The sequence below is a fragment of the Mustela lutreola genome, chromosome 3 (genome assembly GCF_030435805.1).
Source record: "Mustela lutreola isolate mMusLut2 chromosome 3, mMusLut2.pri, whole genome shotgun sequence".
NCBI classification, from domain to species: Eukaryota; Metazoa; Chordata; class Mammalia; order Carnivora; family Mustelidae; genus Mustela; species Mustela lutreola.
In genome coordinates, this window is record NC_081292.1 from 190883203 (window position 1) to 190903405 (window position 20203).

General features: G+C 37.9%; 1 protein-coding gene across 28 annotated transcripts in view; it reads right to left on the reverse strand.

The window, feature by feature from the left end:
* Nucleotides 1-20203, reverse strand: part of MAP2 (microtubule associated protein 2) — a 292390-nt gene that overhangs the window by 88647 nt on the left and 183540 nt on the right. For 26 of the 28 annotated variants that reach the window (XM_059168211.1, XM_059168210.1, XM_059168205.1 and 23 more), the window contains one exon: nucleotides 17873-17950. The exons of the other annotated variants lie outside the window; for them this stretch is intronic. The gene's annotated coding sequence lies outside the window, so the exon portion shown is untranslated. The remainder of the gene's footprint in view (nucleotides 1-17872; nucleotides 17951-20203) is intronic. 28 annotated transcript variants of the gene reach the window in all.

Sequence of the window (20203 nt, forward strand, 5' to 3'; positions counted from 1 at the left end):
TGGAGAATTGGAAGTGAAGCAGGGAGAGAAGGATGTAGGCAAAAATTAATGACTTTATGGTTTTCCATGACAGGAATCTGCTTCTAGCTATTTAAGACAGAAGAAAGGATGAAAACCTGGAGAATTATAAACAAGATATCATCGATGCTGCTTCCCACTACTTTATCTCATCTATTCAATTCCTTCATATTCTGATGAACAATTCTCCTTCCACAAATGCAAGCCCTGTGAGATTTCTTCTAATATGGTTAGACTGAAGTCTTATTCCAAATACAGTAAGTATATGGGCTTACCATAGAACGTCATAGCATTTATCTATATTTCTATGAACCGAATGCACTCCTTAACAGTAGATGTATTTAAGCAAAAGCCAAACGTCCATCCTGTTATGACTATTATAGAATCAATTGTGGTTTTGACTGATGGAACAATGGCACATACAGCTGCTAAAATGCCTTTCAATTCTAAGATGACAAATCTTAATTCATCAAACAAGTAACTGAAAACCTACTCTAAAACATTAATGGAAAGGCTCTATGTAACAAGAAATAGGGAACAGTTGCATTGGGGATAGAAGAAAAATAGATAGCCCTTCTGCTAAAGGATCTCACAAACCAGCAATAAAAATACAGCGTGGTATATGCAGATAAGACAGGAAGTTGTATCCTGGAAAATCAAGATGTTGTCCAGAATCTCCCTTTGTTCCTGCCCCAGCTTCCAGGTATTCAGAGAGAGCTGCATTCTCACATTCCCCTAGGAGGGACCACTGGAAACAGGGTTTCTAGGACAAATTCCCTTTTTCTGGCTCCATGACATGTGGTTGGGGCTTTGAGGAATGTTCTGGGGGTGGAGAACCTCTTTCTTGTGGCTTTTGCCCCACTTTTATCCAACAGTGTTTCTGACCTAGAAGGGAACATCACTGTCCCATTTTATAAAGGGAAAATTGAAGTACCAAGGAGCTGGCCTTTGGACATGGTTCTTAACAGTTTCCATCTGAGCCACCTCTGGGTACCAGAGCTCCTGTCACCCTCTTATCATGTGCTGGCCTAAGATAGGATCAGAATGTGAGAACCTCCCCCAGTAAAACGTTTCACAAAGACCATCCCCCCAAAAAAAGGAAGCCGTAGAGGGACATAAACAGCTCCTTCCAGGAGGAAATAACACCTGAGCTGAGTTTGAAGGACAAGTAGGAGCAAGTCAAAGAAAGGAGGGAAATCTTTATAGGAAGAATGAGCACGGAGGATCACATCTCACAATTTTGGTGTAGGCATCATCTTGACATTCTGAAACTCCAGTTTGCACTTTGTGTTGAATGGTCCTCCCTATTCTGTCTGTCTTCTTCAGGAAGCTGTGAGCTCCTGGAGAGAGGGCTGTGTTTAATTCATTTCCGCACCTCCAGCACCTAGTACAGTGCGTGGCACAGAGTAGGCTCAGCAACAAAACAATGTTTACTAAACAGATAAATGAGGAACATGTGTAAAGCCCGCAATTGTTTACTATGTTCCAGAAGTGATGTGGGACATGGGGAAAAGAGCCTGACAGGAAGGCAATGGCGGAGCTGTCAAAGGAGACATGCTTAGCCTCTTTCTGAAAGGCCAAAAAACACCCATGAAAGATGGGAGACAAAGGAGTGACATAACCAAGCATATTTTATAGAATGATTAATCCAACAGTGGTATTGGACATGAACTGGAAAGAGGCATGAGCGTCTCTTAGAAACGGTCCCTTTAGGAAAGGAGCCTGTAGGCCTCGACTATGCTGGTGTGACTGGGATTCAAATGAGAGGCTGGATTCTACATTTAAATAATTAAAATAAAAAATTAATTAAAATTAATAATTAAAAGAAAAACATAACCTTTTCTTTTAACAAAATGGCTTATAAAGTGTCTGTATTTTCTGTATCATCTGCCTATTTACATCCATTTGTTGTAAGATGGGGAATGATAAAAATATTAGGTTTTATACCATTTTGAAATAAATTTACCTTATTTCCTTTCTTTCCTTTTTTTTTTTTTTAAAAGATTTTATTTATTTATTTGACAGACAGAGATCACAAGTAGGCAGAGAGGCAGGCAGAGAGAGAGGAGGAAGCAGGTTCTCCAAGGAGCAGAGAACCCGATGCGGGGTTTGATCCCAGGACCCTGGGATCATGACCTGAGCTGAAGGCAGAGGCTTTAACCCACTGAGCCACCCAGGCACCCTCCTTTCTTTCTTTCAAAAAGAATTTATTTATTTATTTGACAGTGAAAGAAAGTGAGAGAGCATAAGCAGGGAGAATGGCAGAGGGAGAGGGAGAGGCAGGCTCCCAACTGAGCAAGGAGCCTGATGTGGGGTTCAATCCCAGGACCCTGGGATTGACCTGAGATCATGACCTGAGCCAAAGGCAGATGCTGACTGTGCCACCTAGGCTCCCCTACCTTTCTTGATTTCAGTTTATTGTCCATTTATTGTCCATTCAGCTAATACCTCTGTAGAGCTCTTTTTCATTGAACTATATAGTGTTAGATAATGTTTTACTTGATTTTTGATGTTTAATGTAAGACAGAATTATTATTGCTTTTTTTTTGAGATATTACAGCAGGTTACAGAGACATACAAGTCTGGTCAGGTCTGCATTCATCTGATCAGATATTCAAACAAAAAAAGGAACAATATTGAGAAAAAGTCAGAGCCCACATGACCGAAGAACTAGGTTTTTCCTTGAGAGGCACTGTTTATAATAAACTATTTTAATGAGTATTTATTGAGCTTTCATCTAATTTTCAGATAGTTATCAATCACCAACTGTTTTACTATGCTTTCTGGTATCTTACTCAATCAACATTTATTGAATACCAGCTTTATACTAGAATCCTATTAGGCATTTGGAATACAATAGTGATTAAGATAGGGATTCTGACCACAAGCAGTTCACACTATAATCAGGAAGACAGATATGGGTGGAAAATGTAGGTTACAAGATAACACCGTAAATGCAGTGAGAGAGGACATAGCAGGTGCTACATGAATATAAACTTTCTGAGTCATACGTATTTAAAAGGAAAAAAAAATGGAAGAAGGCAAAATATTTGCATTACATGCATTTTAAAATGTGTTGACCATCTATATTCATGGAAAGCCCCACATCTAGTTAATATTAATTTTCTTCTAGAGAAAAGTAAACTATGAGTCACATAAGACTAAAGTATGAGTCATAAACAGCAGATAAATTTCTCCTTTCTTTTTTTTTTTTTCTTTCTCTTGGTTTTCAGGCAGCCCATGTGCTAGGTCGTGCTAGGCCACCACTGCCTGTGATGGTGACTCAGGGGAACTATAAGTTGAAAATAGCTTGTTCACCATCAGTTGAGTTGGGCATCATTTGGAATTCCCTCATAACTCAAGTCTGATCCAATTGTCTTTATATACTGTTTGACTTCTTTCTCTGAGCAGACCTATCTTTGTGTACCCTGGAGTGAACTCAAGAAATCAGCTCCATTTTTATTGCTTGTTATTTGTATTCTGTCAAACTTCTGGAGTGGTATGATGTGACAAAAATTTGTTAAATCCTCTAGGACTGAAATGTATGTAATTTGTCTATGTTTATGAGGAGGTAAAAAATGGAGATGGAAAAAATATTCAAGTCAACAAATATCCACAATGATAAATCTTTCTAAAAAGACAATATATTCCAGTCTTATATGTGAAGGTCTTAATGTAGCCACAGATGTGGCAATATTTTATGATGGGTCCGTACATGAAACATTTGGATATAAAAACTGACTTATCATAGCAAATCAGGCATACAGCAAACTTAACATTGGCCAAGAGTAAATAAAAACATGATTAGGAATGTAAAAAATGTTAAATTAATTTAAAAAAATAAACACACTTCTGGGAAAGTCATAAAATTCTTGAAGTATATTAATTTTTTAATATACTCATCGTGCTTACTTTTAATTTAAATCTAATACATTTTTAACATGATAAAGGTTGGGAACTTTATGTTTTTTTAGTGGCAGTAGGAGGAGAGACATGAGGACAAATAGGGTTGCTGAGAAATCTCTGGACAGGTTAGAGGTGTTATTGCTGATAACATCTCTGTAAAAGAAAAGGTTACTATGGACTTCTCACCTTCCTGGGTTTCCAGATGACCTGAGGCAGGAAGAGCATGACAGCAGTAAATCTGCTTCATTTAGGTAGGTTCTGTCTGAGCTTTCCTTTGGCACTTTGTAACTTTTAGATTTTTGATATGTAAGTCTCAGAAGTCACCTGAATATTTTTATAGAAATAATGAATAGGAAAATCTGAAGAATCTTCCTGTCTCTGTCAGTGTTAATCTCTAAACTATTTTTTTGAAATTCTTTTCAATTTTCTGCTGAAGAGCTAGGGTACCAGAAGTAAATATATAGACTAAGAAATGGCTTCTCAACAATGGGAAAGCATATGGACTATTTCATGGTCTTTTTAAAGGCTCTATATAGAGCCTTTGGTTCAAAACAAGGAAAGAAAATCACAAAATCTACTTAAGGTTCTCAAAATGCTTAAGCATTGATAAGTAAAACAAAAAATGTTTTTCTTACGATTTTTCTTTTTCTTTCTTTATGAAAGCCTATAAAGAATACAGTGTACGATTACCAAAGAGAAATGTTAGGATATAGCATCAGATTAGAGGATGTGGGTATAAGACTTTCAGAGAATGGCTCACAGATCTCCATTAGGCCAATGAGGAGGTAGTAGCAGACCACTCATCTACAATAAGGACCAGTTTCATTTATTTATTTATTTATTTTAAAGATTCATTTATTTGATAGAGAGAGAGAGAAAGGGTGCAGAAGAGGGATTGAGGGAAAGGGAAAGAGACTCTCAAGCAGACTCCCCACTAAGCACAGAGCCTGATATGGGACTTGACATTCGCTTGATCTCATTATTCTGAGATAATGATCTGAGCCAAAAGCAAGAGTTGGATGCTTAACCAACTGAGCCACCCAGGTAACGTGACAGTTTATGCTCTTAATCCCGAATGAGACTTGAAAAATGTGTGACAGAAATAGATGGAAAAAGCAATTATTTTTACCCAACAAAGTATGGGACCAAAAGATCTGCTGCTTTGATTTTTTTCAAAATTTGTTATTTTAGTTAAAATAGGAGGTGAATCAAAGAGAGGAAATTCTCCAAATTTAAGTTAGGAATTTCAGAGTTGAGTTATGTAAAAATATGAACTCAAGATGAAATCGAGAAACTCAGTGGTACAAAAATGCTCTAGGTAATAGCTTTTCTCAAGAACAAGAAAATGGTTGTTAAACAATTATTCTTTAACTTGACATGAGATCCATATTTCCAGTAGACATTTTAGCTGAGAATTTCTAAGTAGCAAGTTTTAATTTCATCTTTTTAGCCCTTTTTCTTTGTTTTAACTTAAAAATAAATTAGAATTAAATGTTACAACTAAAATTATATCCCATGTCTGGCTTTGTGATCTGAGACAAAAGGAAACAAACATTTCAGTTAAACATAAATGTTTTCTCGGTAAACTCAGGATAATACAAATTATGAGACAAAGTCACATATCTTTTGGGAAACCATAGACCTGAAAAGTAAAGACACCAACATTTCTCAGGAAAAAATAAAAGTATTTTCAGGAATACTTTACAAATAAGACAGAGACTACCTCCTTCATCCTTATCTATAAGAAAATAAAAAGTGAGCCAAGTATCTTAAGCATGATCTGTAAAAGAAAGAAATACAAGATCAGAAAATTTTCTCCTCTGATGGTGAAATTTAATAATATGTATTGAACACCTATTGTGTCACAGGTATGGTTCTAGATGCTGAGGATATGCAAATATTATCAAGAATTACTTTTGGGGGTGCCTGGGTAGCTCAATGGGTTAAGCCTCTGCCTTTAGCTCAGGTTGTGATCTCAGGGTCCTGGGATTGAGCCCCACATCAGGTAGGGAGCCTGCTTCCCACTCTCTTTGCCTGCTTCTCTGCCTACTTGTGATCTCTCTCTCTTTCTTTCTGTTAAATAAATAAATAAAATCTTGGGGCGCCTGGGTGGCTCTGTGGGTTAAGCCGCTGCCTTCGGCTCAGGTCATGATCTCAGGGTCCTGGGATCGAGTCCCGCATCGGGCTCTCTGCTCAGCAGGGAGTCTGCTTCCTCCTCTCTCTCTCTACCTGCCTCTCTGCCTACTTGTGATCTCTCTCTGTCAAATAAATAAATAAAATCTTAAAAATAAATAAATAAATAAATAAATAAATAAAATCTTAAAAAAAAAACCCTCAATTTTGGCCTTCAGGAGCTACTGAGGGAAACTAACACGTCCCATGTGACACGTGACAATATGACAAATGCTTTAATCGAGGTGTAAAAGGAGTTAAGGGAAGTTCCCAAGAAATCAGAAATTCATGGGAGACTTCAGAATGGCAAACTTGCTTTCAGTGTTGAGGGGTATTCATGGTGACAAGGGCACAATTCTACACAGGAAAACAATGATGCAAAGGTGCAATGAGGGAGCTGGAAATGTGCTGGAAAACATCAAGGAAGTTTCGGAATGCCAGAAATAAGGGTAGTGGAAGATGCTGCCAAGAGAGGTAAGCATCTAGACGATGAGATATCCATTGTCAGGCTGTGCAGTGTAACTTCTGTCATTATTAATGGCATACCACTGAGAAGCTTTGAACGATGCTGATAAGACAAGCCAGAGAAAGGGTGGCAGAAGGTTATGATCAAAACCAGGAAAAGTAGAAAGATGGCTAATAATGTAATAATTAATGAGTGAGCAATTAAGAGTTTGAATGAAGGGAGCAGTGGGATTGGAAATGGGGAAAGATACACGATATTTATATTGACACACAGGAAGGTCTCTCAAAATGCCACAGGTCACACAAAATTCCTATCCTCTTGATAGTTACATTTTAATGAGGTGATCATACAGTAACCCAAACCCTAATTAAAATGTAAAATGTAATATTTCATATAAGAATATTAATGTTATTTTTCTGTTAAATTACTAAATTTAACCTTTAGAGTATTTAATATAAACTTGAACATGAGAAGAAGATAGCAAGGCAAGAGAAAAGCACTATTTTGAATAGGATGGTCAGAGAAGCATCTCCCAGGAGGTAAGCTCCAAGAAAATGCAAATGCTATTCAGGGTGCTTTTTAAAACAAAGTTTCCTTTAGAATTCTTAGGTTCCATGAGCATGCGGAGAAAGGGGAACCTCCTACACTGTTGGGGGGAATGCAAGCTGGTGCAGCCACTCTGGAAAACAGTATGGAGTTTTCTCAAAAAGTTGAAAATAGAGCTATCTTACAACCCAGCAATTATGCTACTGGGTATTTACCCCAAAGATACAAAAGTAGTGATCCGAAGGGGCAGGTACACCCCAATGTTTATAGCAGCAATGTCCATAATAGCCAAACTATGGAAAGAGCCTAGATGTCCATCCACAGATGAATGGATAAAGAAGATGTGGTACATATATACAACGGAATACTATGCAGCCATCAAAAAGGAAATCTTGCCATTTGCAACGACATAGATGGAACTAGAGGCTATTATGCTGAGCAAAATAAGTCAATCAGAGAAAGACAATTATCATATGACATCACTGATATGAGGAACTTGAGAAACAAGACAGAGGATCATAGGGGAAAGAAGGGAAAAATGAAACAAGATGAAACCAGAAAGGGAGACAAACCATAAAAGACTCTTAATCTCACAAAACAAACTCAGGGTTGCTGGGTGGGGGGAGGGATAGGGTGGCTGGGTGATGGACACTGGGGAGGGTATGTGCTATGGTGAGTGCTATGAACTGTGTAAGGCTGATGAATCACGGACCTGTACCCCTGAAACAAATAACACATTTAAGTTAATTTAAAAAAAAAAAAAAAAGAGGAATTCTTCCAAAAACAAGAGCAACTTTGATTGTAATCCGAAATTAGTTAACTGTAAACTAGTTGCTACCAGTATTTGCAGTGCAAATTAGTTAATGCTGAAAAGGAAATAAGTACTAAAAACAAGAATGTATACACATTGTTTCCCAGTGGCAAGAACTTTCTAGTATCACAGCAGTCTGTTCTGGAAAAAGGTCTTTTTCATTGTTCTGGTCATTTGCTCTTTATTTAGGATTGATTACAACTGGATTTTTCCTAGAGCTCTGTTCACAATGTTTTCAAATGACTCAAGCTTTGGCACCCCCCTCACTAAAGTCTTTGCTTTGGTGAATTCTAAATTTTTCTTACAGAAACCGCAACTGTCTTACACTCAGACTGCCTTCTGTAGTAATTACCAAGCACATGGTACAATTGGAGTCCTTGACACTTATTAAAAAAAAAAAAAAAAAAAAAGTGCAGGGGGTGGGTAAGAGAAAAAGTAAAAAAAAAAAAAAATCACAAGCAATTAGGAGGTTTAAGTAAATCATTCCACTACTCAGGAAAAAAAATCTAACAGAAACACAGAAGGAATCAGCCCCTGGGTTCAGCCATGCTGCATTTTTGTTCATCATTTCCCATTCTTCCCACACAAGCTGAAACCTCAGATTTCCTTTCTTTCTATGCTTATAGAAAAGGCCAGTTTTATTAGGGTTTTTTCATTTAAACATGCTCTCTGATGCCATGAGAACTTGATTAAATTGCTAGCTATTCCTCAAAGGGGAAAAGAAGTTTTAACCTTCCAGGAGAAAAGTGATCATACTTTTACTGCAATGCAGTATTTTAACATATCCAAGCATTCTACAGGCACAGGAAACTGAAATTCCATGACAGAATTATTTAGCAGATAAATTGACTTTATAGAACATCTAGCAGATAGAATGGCTTTTATACAACACTGTGGCATGATATTCCATTCATAAAAAATAGATGCACTGCTACCCTACATATAAATAGCAATTTTTACTCCAAATAAATAAATGAAACAAATACAAAATGTACTGTGAGGCTTATTGTATGATCATTTGTGAGTTCATCAAGCCAAGAATTCTTTAAAATGTTTGCAAAAGTACAAACTGTGGGTATTTTTCCCTCAGTATTTTACCTTTACTTATTTTTCTTTAAAAGGGACTATCCTTCTTTGCTTCAAAATGAGTTTTGAGTGTCCCAGTCATGTCTTTTTTCTTTTTTAAAGATTTTATTTATTTATTTGACAGGCAGAGAGATTACGAGTTGGCAGAGAGGCAGGCAGAGAGAGGGGGGGTGGAAGCAGGCTCCCTGCTAAGCAGAGAGCCTGCTGCAGGACTCGATCCCAGGACCCTGAGACCATGACCCGAGCTGAAGGCAGAGGCTTAAGCCACTGAACCACCCAGATGCCCCTAGTCATGTCTTTTTATAATGAATTTTAGAAATTCATTAAAGTACAAGCATTTATTTTATTCGCCAATGAAGCTTCTTCATCTATTAATTAATCAATTGATTCACTTTGAAAGAAGTTATTGAAAAGGATGTCTGGGTGGCTCGGTTGATTAAGCGTCTGCCTTTAGCTCAGATCATGATCCCAGGGTCCCAGGATCGAGTCCCACATCGGGCTCTCTCCTCAGTAGCAAGTCTGCTTTTCTCTCTGACACTCCCTCCTCTCATGCTCTCTCACTCTGTCTCCCTAAAATAAATAAATAATTTTTTTAAAAAGAAATTATTAAAAAAAAATAGGAGCAGTATTGGGCACTATGCTTTTTTTTTTCACCATTATCCTCTTGGATACAATGCTTAGTTCTATAAGGAAGGTTTTTAAAAATATCTTATTTGTGTAGTGCTGTAAAAATTAACTTTGATGGGGCGCCTGGGTGGCTCAGTGGGTTAAGCTGCTGCCTTCGGCTCAGGTCATGATCTCAGGGTCCTGGGATCGAGTCCCACATCGGGCTCTCTACTCAGCAGGGAGTCTGCTTCCCTCTCTTTCTCTCTGCCTGCCTCTCCATCTACTTGTGATTTCTCTCTGTCAAATAGATAAATAAAATCTTTAAAAAAAAATTAACTTTGATGAACTAATATATCAAATGCATTTACTATTTAAACATGGTATTGAGATTATGATTCACAGTTTTGTTTCTATGGTATGATTAGCATCTATTCTCACCAGGGTTTGAGTTACTTGACCCAAATATTCAAATGCATTTATACTGGAGACAGATTTTTCCTTTGGTTTCACAGAGACTGCTAGCAATACATCAGAATCTCTTCTTCTTCCTGAGCACATAGCAGGAGTATATTTCTTATCTATCCTTACAGTTAGGTGTGGTCATACGATTCAGATCTAACCAATGGAAGTTTGGCTCTTCTACACTCCCTTGTGCTCCCCCTTGGTCTTTGCCCCCCTATCAGATGGATGGCGACAATGACAAAGTAAAACCATAAATGGAACAATCCCTTTGTCTGAAAGGAATCCCAAACATCTTTATCCCTGGTTGACTATGGGAAGGATAGACAGGCTCCCAACCCAAACACCCAGGCAGGACTATTAACTGAGCAAGAAATAACGTGATAATATATTTCTGCATCTATTTGTTTTAGTAATTAGCCATCCTAACTAACATACTTGGTTTAGAGCAATGTGTGGTAAGATTAGGAAGAAAAAAAAAAAAGGATGAGACTAAATAGATGTAATATAGTTCAATGAAACTCCATTTATGGCCTGCATTGCAAGTCCTGGTAGCAACTGGGATAGTTTGTGGGTGTTGGAATGGAGGAAGCAGGAGGGCAAACTTGAGCAAGGAGCATTTCCTGCTCTTCCGCAATCACCTTCCTCATGCCCCACCACTTTCTTGTGTGAATGGAGCCAAGAGGGCCCAACCTTTCCCTTGGTCCTCTTGTAGCATCTGTCTTCCAGCCAAGATAGAGACAGAATTTGCTACCACTTACAGATAATCTCAGGACAGTTTCGTGTTTGACAAGGACAAAGTGGAAACTCTGTTTTTCCTGAAGATGGTAGAACAGAGAAGCGTTGACACAACCTCTACTTTGGTCTCCTCAGTCTTTTCACCCTACTTCACTGGCTTCACCTTTCCTTAGAGGGGTACCTGGCCCCCATTTTGGTTGATATTAGTCTGTTTGCCTTTCAACATAGCTTTTCTTGTTTCCTCCAAAGCTTTGTTTCCTAAACTGTCTCCTTGGGGACTCAGGGTGTTCGCCATCTCCTCTCGTTTCTTTCTGACTATAAACCTACTGTTGTTAGCGATCACACACAAAAGAAATGACAATAAAACCCATTTGTAAATCTGCGACCTAGGGCTATAGTCTGTATCTTTTCCCCCTCCTTGATCTCTCATTTATCGGCCACATCCTCCTTCAATCATTTTTTAGTCATTATTTACTCATTATTGTTATTAACTATTAACAGCAATTTATTAAAATATTATTTTGTTTCCAATCTGATTACATGGTCCTGGAAGCACAAATATGACAAAAGACAACACTTTTGCCTTGGAGGGCTTCTCAGAACTGGAGAGGAAGTCAGAGATGGAAACAATTACACACCAAGATGATTTTTTCTGTAACTCTCCCACCACTCCCCCCCAAATTTTATTTATTTAAGAGAGAACATGAGAGAGAGCATGCACAGAAAGAGAGGAAGAGGGAGAAGCAGACTGCTGATCCTACGACTCTGAGATCATGTCCTGAGCTAAAGGCAGACACTTAACCGATGGAGTCACCCAGGCATCCCCCTTTTTTGTAGTTTAGATACACTTAAAGGGCACTGGAAGCCCCTTCTTCCTCAAAGGCACCTTAATATCATTTTTGGGGGGGGAGAGCTGGAGAAGGAATGACATGTGGATTGAAAACACATACCTTTTCTTCTTTAGACAAGGGGGCAGTAGGTATTTAGCAAGAGTTACAAAAATAACAAAGACAAGAGCAATGTGAGAGAAACACGGCTTACCAAGAGAAAGAAGTTAAAGAAGAAACAAGTTTCCTGCCATGGTTAGAATGAAGGACAGGCGACTGAGCAGGACAGAGGGATTGGAGATTGTCCAGAAATGGCTGCTTGGAGCCCAGTTCTGAAGGGTCTTTACTGAGTTGGCTACTTTATATTATAGGAAAATTTTAAGTAGGAAAAATAAATGATCTGATGTATATGGAAAAAAAAGGTCATGTGGAGAGGCGGGTTGTAAAAGTATCAGGAAAAGGGCAACTCATCAAAGGGCACTGAACAGCTCAGGAAAGGTACTGGAGGCCAGGTGGAGGGAACAAGGGTGTCCAGCCCTTGGATTATGAGGTACTTCAGTAACCACAACATTTTCCTTCATCTGTTTAAGCAGAAAAGTAGATTTCCATTGGTTTCAGCTCCTTTTCCAAATTGACAGAGACAAGGTTACTGCCAGTGGTCAAGAATGTTCTGTAGGTGAATATCCCACAAGATTTGACTCTTAACTCCTTCCACAGGAAGCCTCTTTCTTTAAGTGACTCACACTCATGGGCAACAGAATAACTAAATGCATACTGACCATTCTTTCAGAGTCCAAGCATTAGAAAAAGTGCCATCAGCACCCAATTGTTATCTTTTCCTATCTCCATTTGGCCAAACTGTTAAAAGGCAAGGCTTACTAACAGCACCATCCTGACAAGAACTACAGCCTTCTGTGGCAGGTGGTGCCCACCTCTGCCTACGGAATTGCAGCCCAAACAGTCTGCTCGGAATTGCCGAGGAATCAGTAGAATGTGCTTATGACTCAGCCCGTTAAGTAGGAGGACTGTTATTGTTATTTTAACTCCTGCTAGAGTATGTGGGCAATTCTCCCTTTCTCTGTCTCTGGTTAACCATGAAATGTCTTTCTTGAAAACCTCACCCCTGGAATAGGTTCTTGCTCAGTAAGAGCCAGAACAATTTAGGGTCTGGGTATAACCGCCAGCTGACAGTACAGATGAGCAGAGGCTTTCATTAAGGAAACATCGGATATCCTAATTTACCAATACAGTTTATTTTTGGAATGCTTAATCTGCCTTTAAAATTATTCACACAGAGGGCCACGGGCCAGAGCCGAGTGCTGATAAGATAGTAATCAGCATAAGCCAAGATACTTATTTTCAGAGACAATGGTGAAAATACTAAGTTTTCCTTCTCTTTTCCCCACTGTTGAGGTTATTGTGGTCTGACGGTTTGTCTCTCTCTTGCCAAGTGTTCTCAACAATGTAAACACTCGTCAAGTGCTGCTCCTAAGGAGCATTGTGAAAATAAGAGAAAAAAAAAAGTGAGCCTATTTTACAGAAAATTGTGTTAAAATTCACCCATCGATGAGTGAAAAGATAAACATCTATTCTGAAGATAAAGCAAAATCTAAGTAATACCAGGTTGTAGCAAGTCTTTTTTTTTAAGGTTTTATTTATTTGTTTATTTGTTTATTTATTGTGAAAGGAGGGAGGGGCATAGAAAAAGAAAGAGAGGATCCTTCAGCAGGCTCCCGGCAGAACACGGAGCCTGAGGAGGGGCGAGACCTCACAACCCCGAGATCATGACTTGACCTGAAATCAAGAGTAGGGCGCGTAACCAACAGAGCAACCCAGGTTACCCACGTTGCAACAAGTCTTGATATTGTTCTTTAGACAGAGGATGGATGGTAATTATAAAATAAGTATTTTCTGTTTCTGAGATGGATTTCTCATTTCTACCCAGCTGATTTGTGCATAATTTGTCTCTGTGGTTTTGATACTATAAATTAAGATTCAAGATTATGTATCAGTAGAATAAAGTTTTATTTTTTTTAAAGGTTTTATTTATTTATTTGACACAGAGAGAGAGAGAGAGTAGGCACAAGTAGGCAGGCAGAGAGAGGGGGAAGCAGGCTCCCTGCTGAGCAGAGAGCCCAATGCCGGGCTTGATCCCAGAACTCTGAGATCGTGACCTGAACCGAAGGCAGAGGCTTAATCCACTGAGCCACCAAGTGCCCCAGAATAAAGTTTTATCATAATGCTATAAAATCATGTGTCAAAATCGTGCATGAAAGTTCCTCAGCATTCCAGAAGCAACTCTATTATGACAAACTGAAAGAATCTTTAAAAATGCAACAACCACCACTGATGTTCACTGAAGACATCATGTCTTTTCCACAGTAACCCTTGCATACCTAGTCAGTCCTTTAGCAAGTGAGGGTCCTCCAAGACGGAGACACTGTTCTAGACCCAGCTGAGAACATCACACAGTCTCAGTCCTCAGTTGGGGGGAAGGATGTTGAGATGATGTAGGGCAAGGACAAGAAGTCAGCTTGTATTCACCTTGTTGGCCATGGTAGGAGGGTGGGTTTTATACTGAATATTATGGGCAGCCCTGGGTGGATTCTGAGCAAAAGAATTACATCAATTGATTAAGATTTATAAAAGATCACATTCTGTGACCAACAGACCATAGCAGAGCAAGCTTGGGCACAGGAGGCTATTGCAGTGGTCAAGATGAAAGTGGCCTTACAAGTAGAGATAACGAGAAATGATCACGTTCTAGACAGGAACCAGCTTGGTACCATTATTATCTGCTATGAGGCTTAAGGGTATAAAAATAAAATATACCTCTAGTAGGTAGTAGAGGCTGAAAATCAACCAATTGTCAGGGTTGTTCATCTCACTGTTATGTTTACATGGAACTTTTGTGTCAAAGAGATGTTATTACATGAAGTAGTAAGACTCTTAAACTTCAGATACATATACCAAGCTCTACATTTAGAATTACATATATTAGGTTTGAAATATTCAATTATAAATTTATAGAACAATTAGCAATAACAGCAAATGATTACAAAGATTATGTTATTTACAAAGCATTTTTACTCTTCTTATCCCATTCACTTTAATCTAGTTGGCATGGTTGGGGGACCAGACAGGTAATTATTTGGTAAACAATGTTAAATTGTTTAGCATAGCAAAAATTAAATAGTCACTTTCATGATATTACTGAAGGAGTCTTTGCCATTTCTAAATAGCCTGTTTTCTCTCTCTGCATAGATATTACGTCTTCCCTGCCTGCTTGCTCGCTCTTTTTTTCTTTCCTTCTCTCTCTCTCTCTTTCAATTTACTTGAGAGAGAGAAAAAACAAGCATGAGTTGGGGGGGGGGGCAGAGGGAGAGGGAGAAGCAGACTCCCCGCTGCACAGGGATCCCAATGCAGGTCAAATTCCAGGATCCGGAGATCATGACCTGAGCTGAAGGCAGGCACCTCTTCTTTTAAAGATTTCTTTATTTTTTATTTGAGAGAGAAGAGAGAGGACAAGGAGGGGGAATGGGCAGAGAGAGAGGGAATCTCAAGCGGACTACCCACTGATCCTGGAGCCCAGGGCAGGACTTGATCTCATAACAATAAGCTCATGACCTGAGCTGAAATCAAAAGTCAGGCGCTTAACTGACTGAGCCACCTAGGTGCCTCTCATCCTTGCTTTTCTAAAATCAGTCCCTTCAAGTCACATAAAAGGATCCCAGTAAATATTAGTGGAATAAATGAAATTGCTATTTCTGTGTCCAATAGGTTAGGTAGTTTTTCTTGATTCTCTTTCTCTAGAAAGTATAGTTTTGGAATCCAAGAGAAATGAGTTTGAATCTAGCTCTGCAATCACCATATGATCTTGTAAGCTGCCTGACGTATATGGGCCTTGATTTCCCCATCTGCAAATTTGCTGCACTTCTGGCCTGGGAGGCTTACACAGTCTTGCATTTACTCAGATATACCCACCAAAGGCTAGTTTATCTCTACTTTCTTCACCAACTGAGCCAGAGTAATTGTCTACTCCCTTAAGAAAATAAGTTATGAAAGATTCTCTATCTATAGATCTTACTAATGCATATTGACATTTCATAATTTAACCTTAAACAAATGCTAGAATTAACTATACTGTTAGAGAAAATCAGGGAAAATCGTTTAAGTTTCCCTCATGATTTTTGAAGGAAATATGAGCAATTAACATGGACCAAATGAGAGTGTTTTTAAGTACCTTTTAAATTTCGAAGGCAGTATTCGCACTGCATTTGGGAATAGTCAGTATTTCACCCATGGGTAAATAAAACAGATTTCAATTATTGTATTATGGCAAAAACAGTTAAAAAAAAAAACAACCCAGGAATCCAATTAGTTAGCAAGATCCTTATTGTCAGTAAAAGATACGTTTTCTAATAGGAAAAAAACTAAAACATAAACAGACTAAAACATAAACATACTATGGCATAGTAGCACATATTAAGAACTTTGGATTTCTTATACACAAATGACAAAGATGCATTGAAAGCCACGGTTAAACCACTTTGGCATTAAATCTTCAAAATGCTAAAAATTATTTGGAAGCAGCAATTAACAATACCAAGTACCAAATGACTGAAATGTTAGGATGAATAAACTTTATGACAAAAGGAGTCAACCAGATCTTCATGTATCAATATGGCTGAATCTCTCAATATGATGTTGGGTGAAGGCAAAAGAAAGTGTCAGGATGGTACTGGTTAGGTAAGCTTTCAAAATGTAAATTACTATACAGCCTATTGTTTCACATACACCATCAAAATATTCAAACACACATAGGAAGGTTATATCATCTTCAGGATTGTAAAACCTTTCAGAAAGAAAGGAAAAGAAGCAAGAGAACTTTCATTTTCTCGAGGATGACTTATTTCATCAGAAAAGATCTGAACAAAGTTTAATATTAGCATTTGTTTAATCTTATCTGGCTGATGTTTCAGTATTTATTATAATATTTCTATATTTTTCTTTGAAAATTTTGTGAAGTTTCTAACTTAAAAATAAGGTGATAAAGAAATAATGAAATAATAAAGTAAAGCAGATATTGCTGTGGCCAGTTTAAGATCGCATATTCAGTTCTTCTAGTAGAAAGAATTAAATTAAAATACATTCTTCATTTCGTAGAATAAAAAGTCATTCATTTATATTCTTTCTGTCCCATTATTCTGCTTTAACATAGGAATTTTGAGTTTAAAGTAGGATGTAAAATAAAAGAAAAAGTTCTGTTTGTAAACTGTGCTAACCTATATATATTCTTTTATTTATTCATGCAACAATTGTAAAGTAACAAGTACCAAACACAAAATAAATGATGCCTGCTATGACTCTTGGTAAATGCATTATTTATTTATTTATTTATTTACTTCTTCCAGAAATTTGGATAGAACCAATTAAGGACATAGGGGAATCTGATGGTGAGGCATTTCTGTGGCAACATGAAGTTATTCTCAAAGTAATTAATAGCTGGGGCTGGTCTTCCCCCAGTGCCTGCTGCCCTCAGATCTATGCATAAAACCTTGGGTACATCTACTTGCCTATTCTCTCTCTGCCTCAAATCCCTAATCTGTATAATGGGGGTGATCCCTGTATCTACTCCCAGAGTTCTTGTAAGGAATATAGGGGTTACTTGTGTAAAGTAAGTCATGCAAGTCACATCTGGCACATAGTAAGTGCTGAGAAAATACTACTGGTGTTTTTACCCATGGCAGGAGAAATAGACTGAGCTCAGTTCTCATTTCATAGTTTTCAGTTCTCATTAAAAGAGTGAGAAAGAGGGGCACCTGGGTGGCTCAGTGGGTTAAAGCCTCTGCCTTCAGCTCTGCTCATGATCCCAGGGTCCTGGGATCAAGCCCCACATTGGGCTCTCTGCTCCATGGAGAGCCCGCTTCCTCCTCTCTCTCTGCCTGCCTCTCTGCCTACTTGTGATCTCTGTCTGTCAGATAAATAAATAAAATCTTAAAAAAAAAAAAGGAGTGAAAAAGATCTTTTCACTCTTTCACTATTATATCATTCAAAACATTATGAAGTGCTACTTAATAATCCTAAATCTATTAGCTGTAGAATTCACGTATATGTCTCCCTTATCAAACCTGATATTCATTTCATAAAGATTTTTAAAAAATGTGGTCAAAAGAGAGTTATTTTTCACAAGTATGGATAGCTCCTTTATTGCAGAGAATATAGGGTCTTTCTTACCTACTCAAGGAAGCAGTAAAATGGTAAAATTCGTTATGTTGTATTCTCAAAGGGCTAATAATATGTTCTGGCTTCTTTCTGCAAAAAAAAAAAAAAAAAAAAGAGAGAGAGAGAGAATTTAGGAAATTAATCATTTAATCTGTGATCCATATAAATCTGTTACATCACGTAGATCAATACCAAATTCAACTTGCGGCTATCTCTTTTCTTATTGGGTAATTATGAGGCCATGAGATAAATTTCGTGATTGTTCTCTATAGTCAAACACTGAGCATTTATAACCAGCTAAGTGCTCTTTCAGGTGTTTGGATTTGAGAAATGAAAATGCTTACAGATGCATAATTATTCTCACTTTTTAGCTTCGCTCTAGTGAAGCTTCATAAGTATTATATCCAAGGAAAAATAAAATTTTAGATTGTTTAAACTGGTTTCAGCTAATAAATAGAAGGCAGTTGTATTCTCTCACAAGAGAATATATTCAGCCTGGTAAATTGTTAATTATATCTCTAAAGGACTGGGCCTCTAGCCCAGTCACATTGATTTCCTCCAGCACAGGATCGAGGGGAATTTTTTAACAACTAATTAAATTTTCCCTACAGCGTACTAAACTTACTTTGACATTCGGATTCCTAAAAGTCATTCTGGATTAGTAGTTCTGCTTACAAATTTCACTAGAACAATACAGGCTACTTCTTACTGAAGTGGTTTCTAGAAATAAGCCCACTTATATAGGGCACTAGGTTTGCTTTGTATCTCTTCAGCCATTCAGGTGTCATCATCCTCAAGACATAAATGATCTGTCCTTACAAGCAAGGGCAGAGCTCAGGCCCAATTTGAAATCTTGCTCTTTTACAACAGGTATCTAAATCTAGGCATCTCTAAGAGTTAGCACCAGGGCTGTGTGATTTCACACCTGGGAGAGCGGATGGACCCATCATATATCCTCAAGGAAGAGGTTCCTCTCCAAGCAAAGGGCCTCAAGACTCAAATTTTGATAACTGCTAATTCTTCTTCAAGACCCAACAGGAGGGACGCCTGGGTGGCTCAGTTGGTTGGATGACTGCCTTTGACTCAGGTCATGATCCCGGAGTCCCGGGATCGAGTCCCGTATCAGGCTCCCAGCTCCATGGGGAGTCTGCTTCTCCCACTGACCTTCTCCTCACTCATGCTCTCTCTCACTGTCTCTCTCTCAAATAAATAAATAAAATCTTTAAAAAAAAAAGACCCAACAGGAAATGTGAATGTGGAAAGACAAGAAGCAAGCAGTTGGGTTGTTTCTTCTCCATCACCCTTCAAAGAAAAATGTGTATAAGGATATGAGCAGACAGGGTTTGATTCAAGCGTTTAACAAACACTGACTGAGCCAGGTCCTGTATTAGGTGCTTTTACATGTAATAGTTCACTTAATCTGTGAACATTAACACAGAATATGTAGCAGCAAACAAGTCTTTTAATGCATATTAAAGTTAGAAAGGCTTAACATTAAAAAAAAAAAGAATAAGGACAGAAAATTTGCAGGCGGGAAGAAACACAATAGAATTCTCCAATCCCTCATAAAATTTGATAGTTATTTTAGGAAAAAAAGTTTGCACTGCCCACACATCTGATCTGAACACAGCTTTTTTTTTTTTTTTTTTTCCACTTTAGTTAGGCTCAGTGGTTCTCAAATTTGGGATATATATAACATTATTATAGAGTCCTACGCAATAACTTTAGACTACTGAAAGCATTTTTAAGGGTAGCTTTGATTAAAAGCACATTAAACATTGTACGTTGATTTTAGAGCAAAAATAGAATGGTAGAGCAGCTGTGCATCTTGTTAAAAAGGAAAGCCTTAGGTATTTAATCAATGAATGCTAAATAGAATATCCAACTTTGTTTCTTCTTTAAATTCCCTATTTTCCTTAAATTCCTTAAAAAGCATGTTTTACACTTCATGATTTTGAAATACATGTCCGTGTATGTATCTAGGTGTGTAAATACACATTATACATGTATGCATGCATACATGTTTAAAAAACAAACAAACATCTTTTTAATGTACTGTTGAATCCTATTGGCTAGTATTTTGTTGAGTATTTTCGCATCTGTGTTCATCAAGGATATCGGTCTATAGCTCTCTTTTTTGGTGGGATCCTTGTCTGGTTTTGGGATCAAGGTGATGCTGGCTTCATAAAATGAGTTTGGAAGTTTTCCTTCCATTTCTATTTTTTGGAACAGTTTCAGGAGAATAGGAATTAGTTCTTCTTTAAATGTTTGGTAGAATTCCCCCGGGAAGCCGTCTGGCCCTGGGCTTTTGTTTGTTTGGAGATTTTTAATGACTGTTTCAAT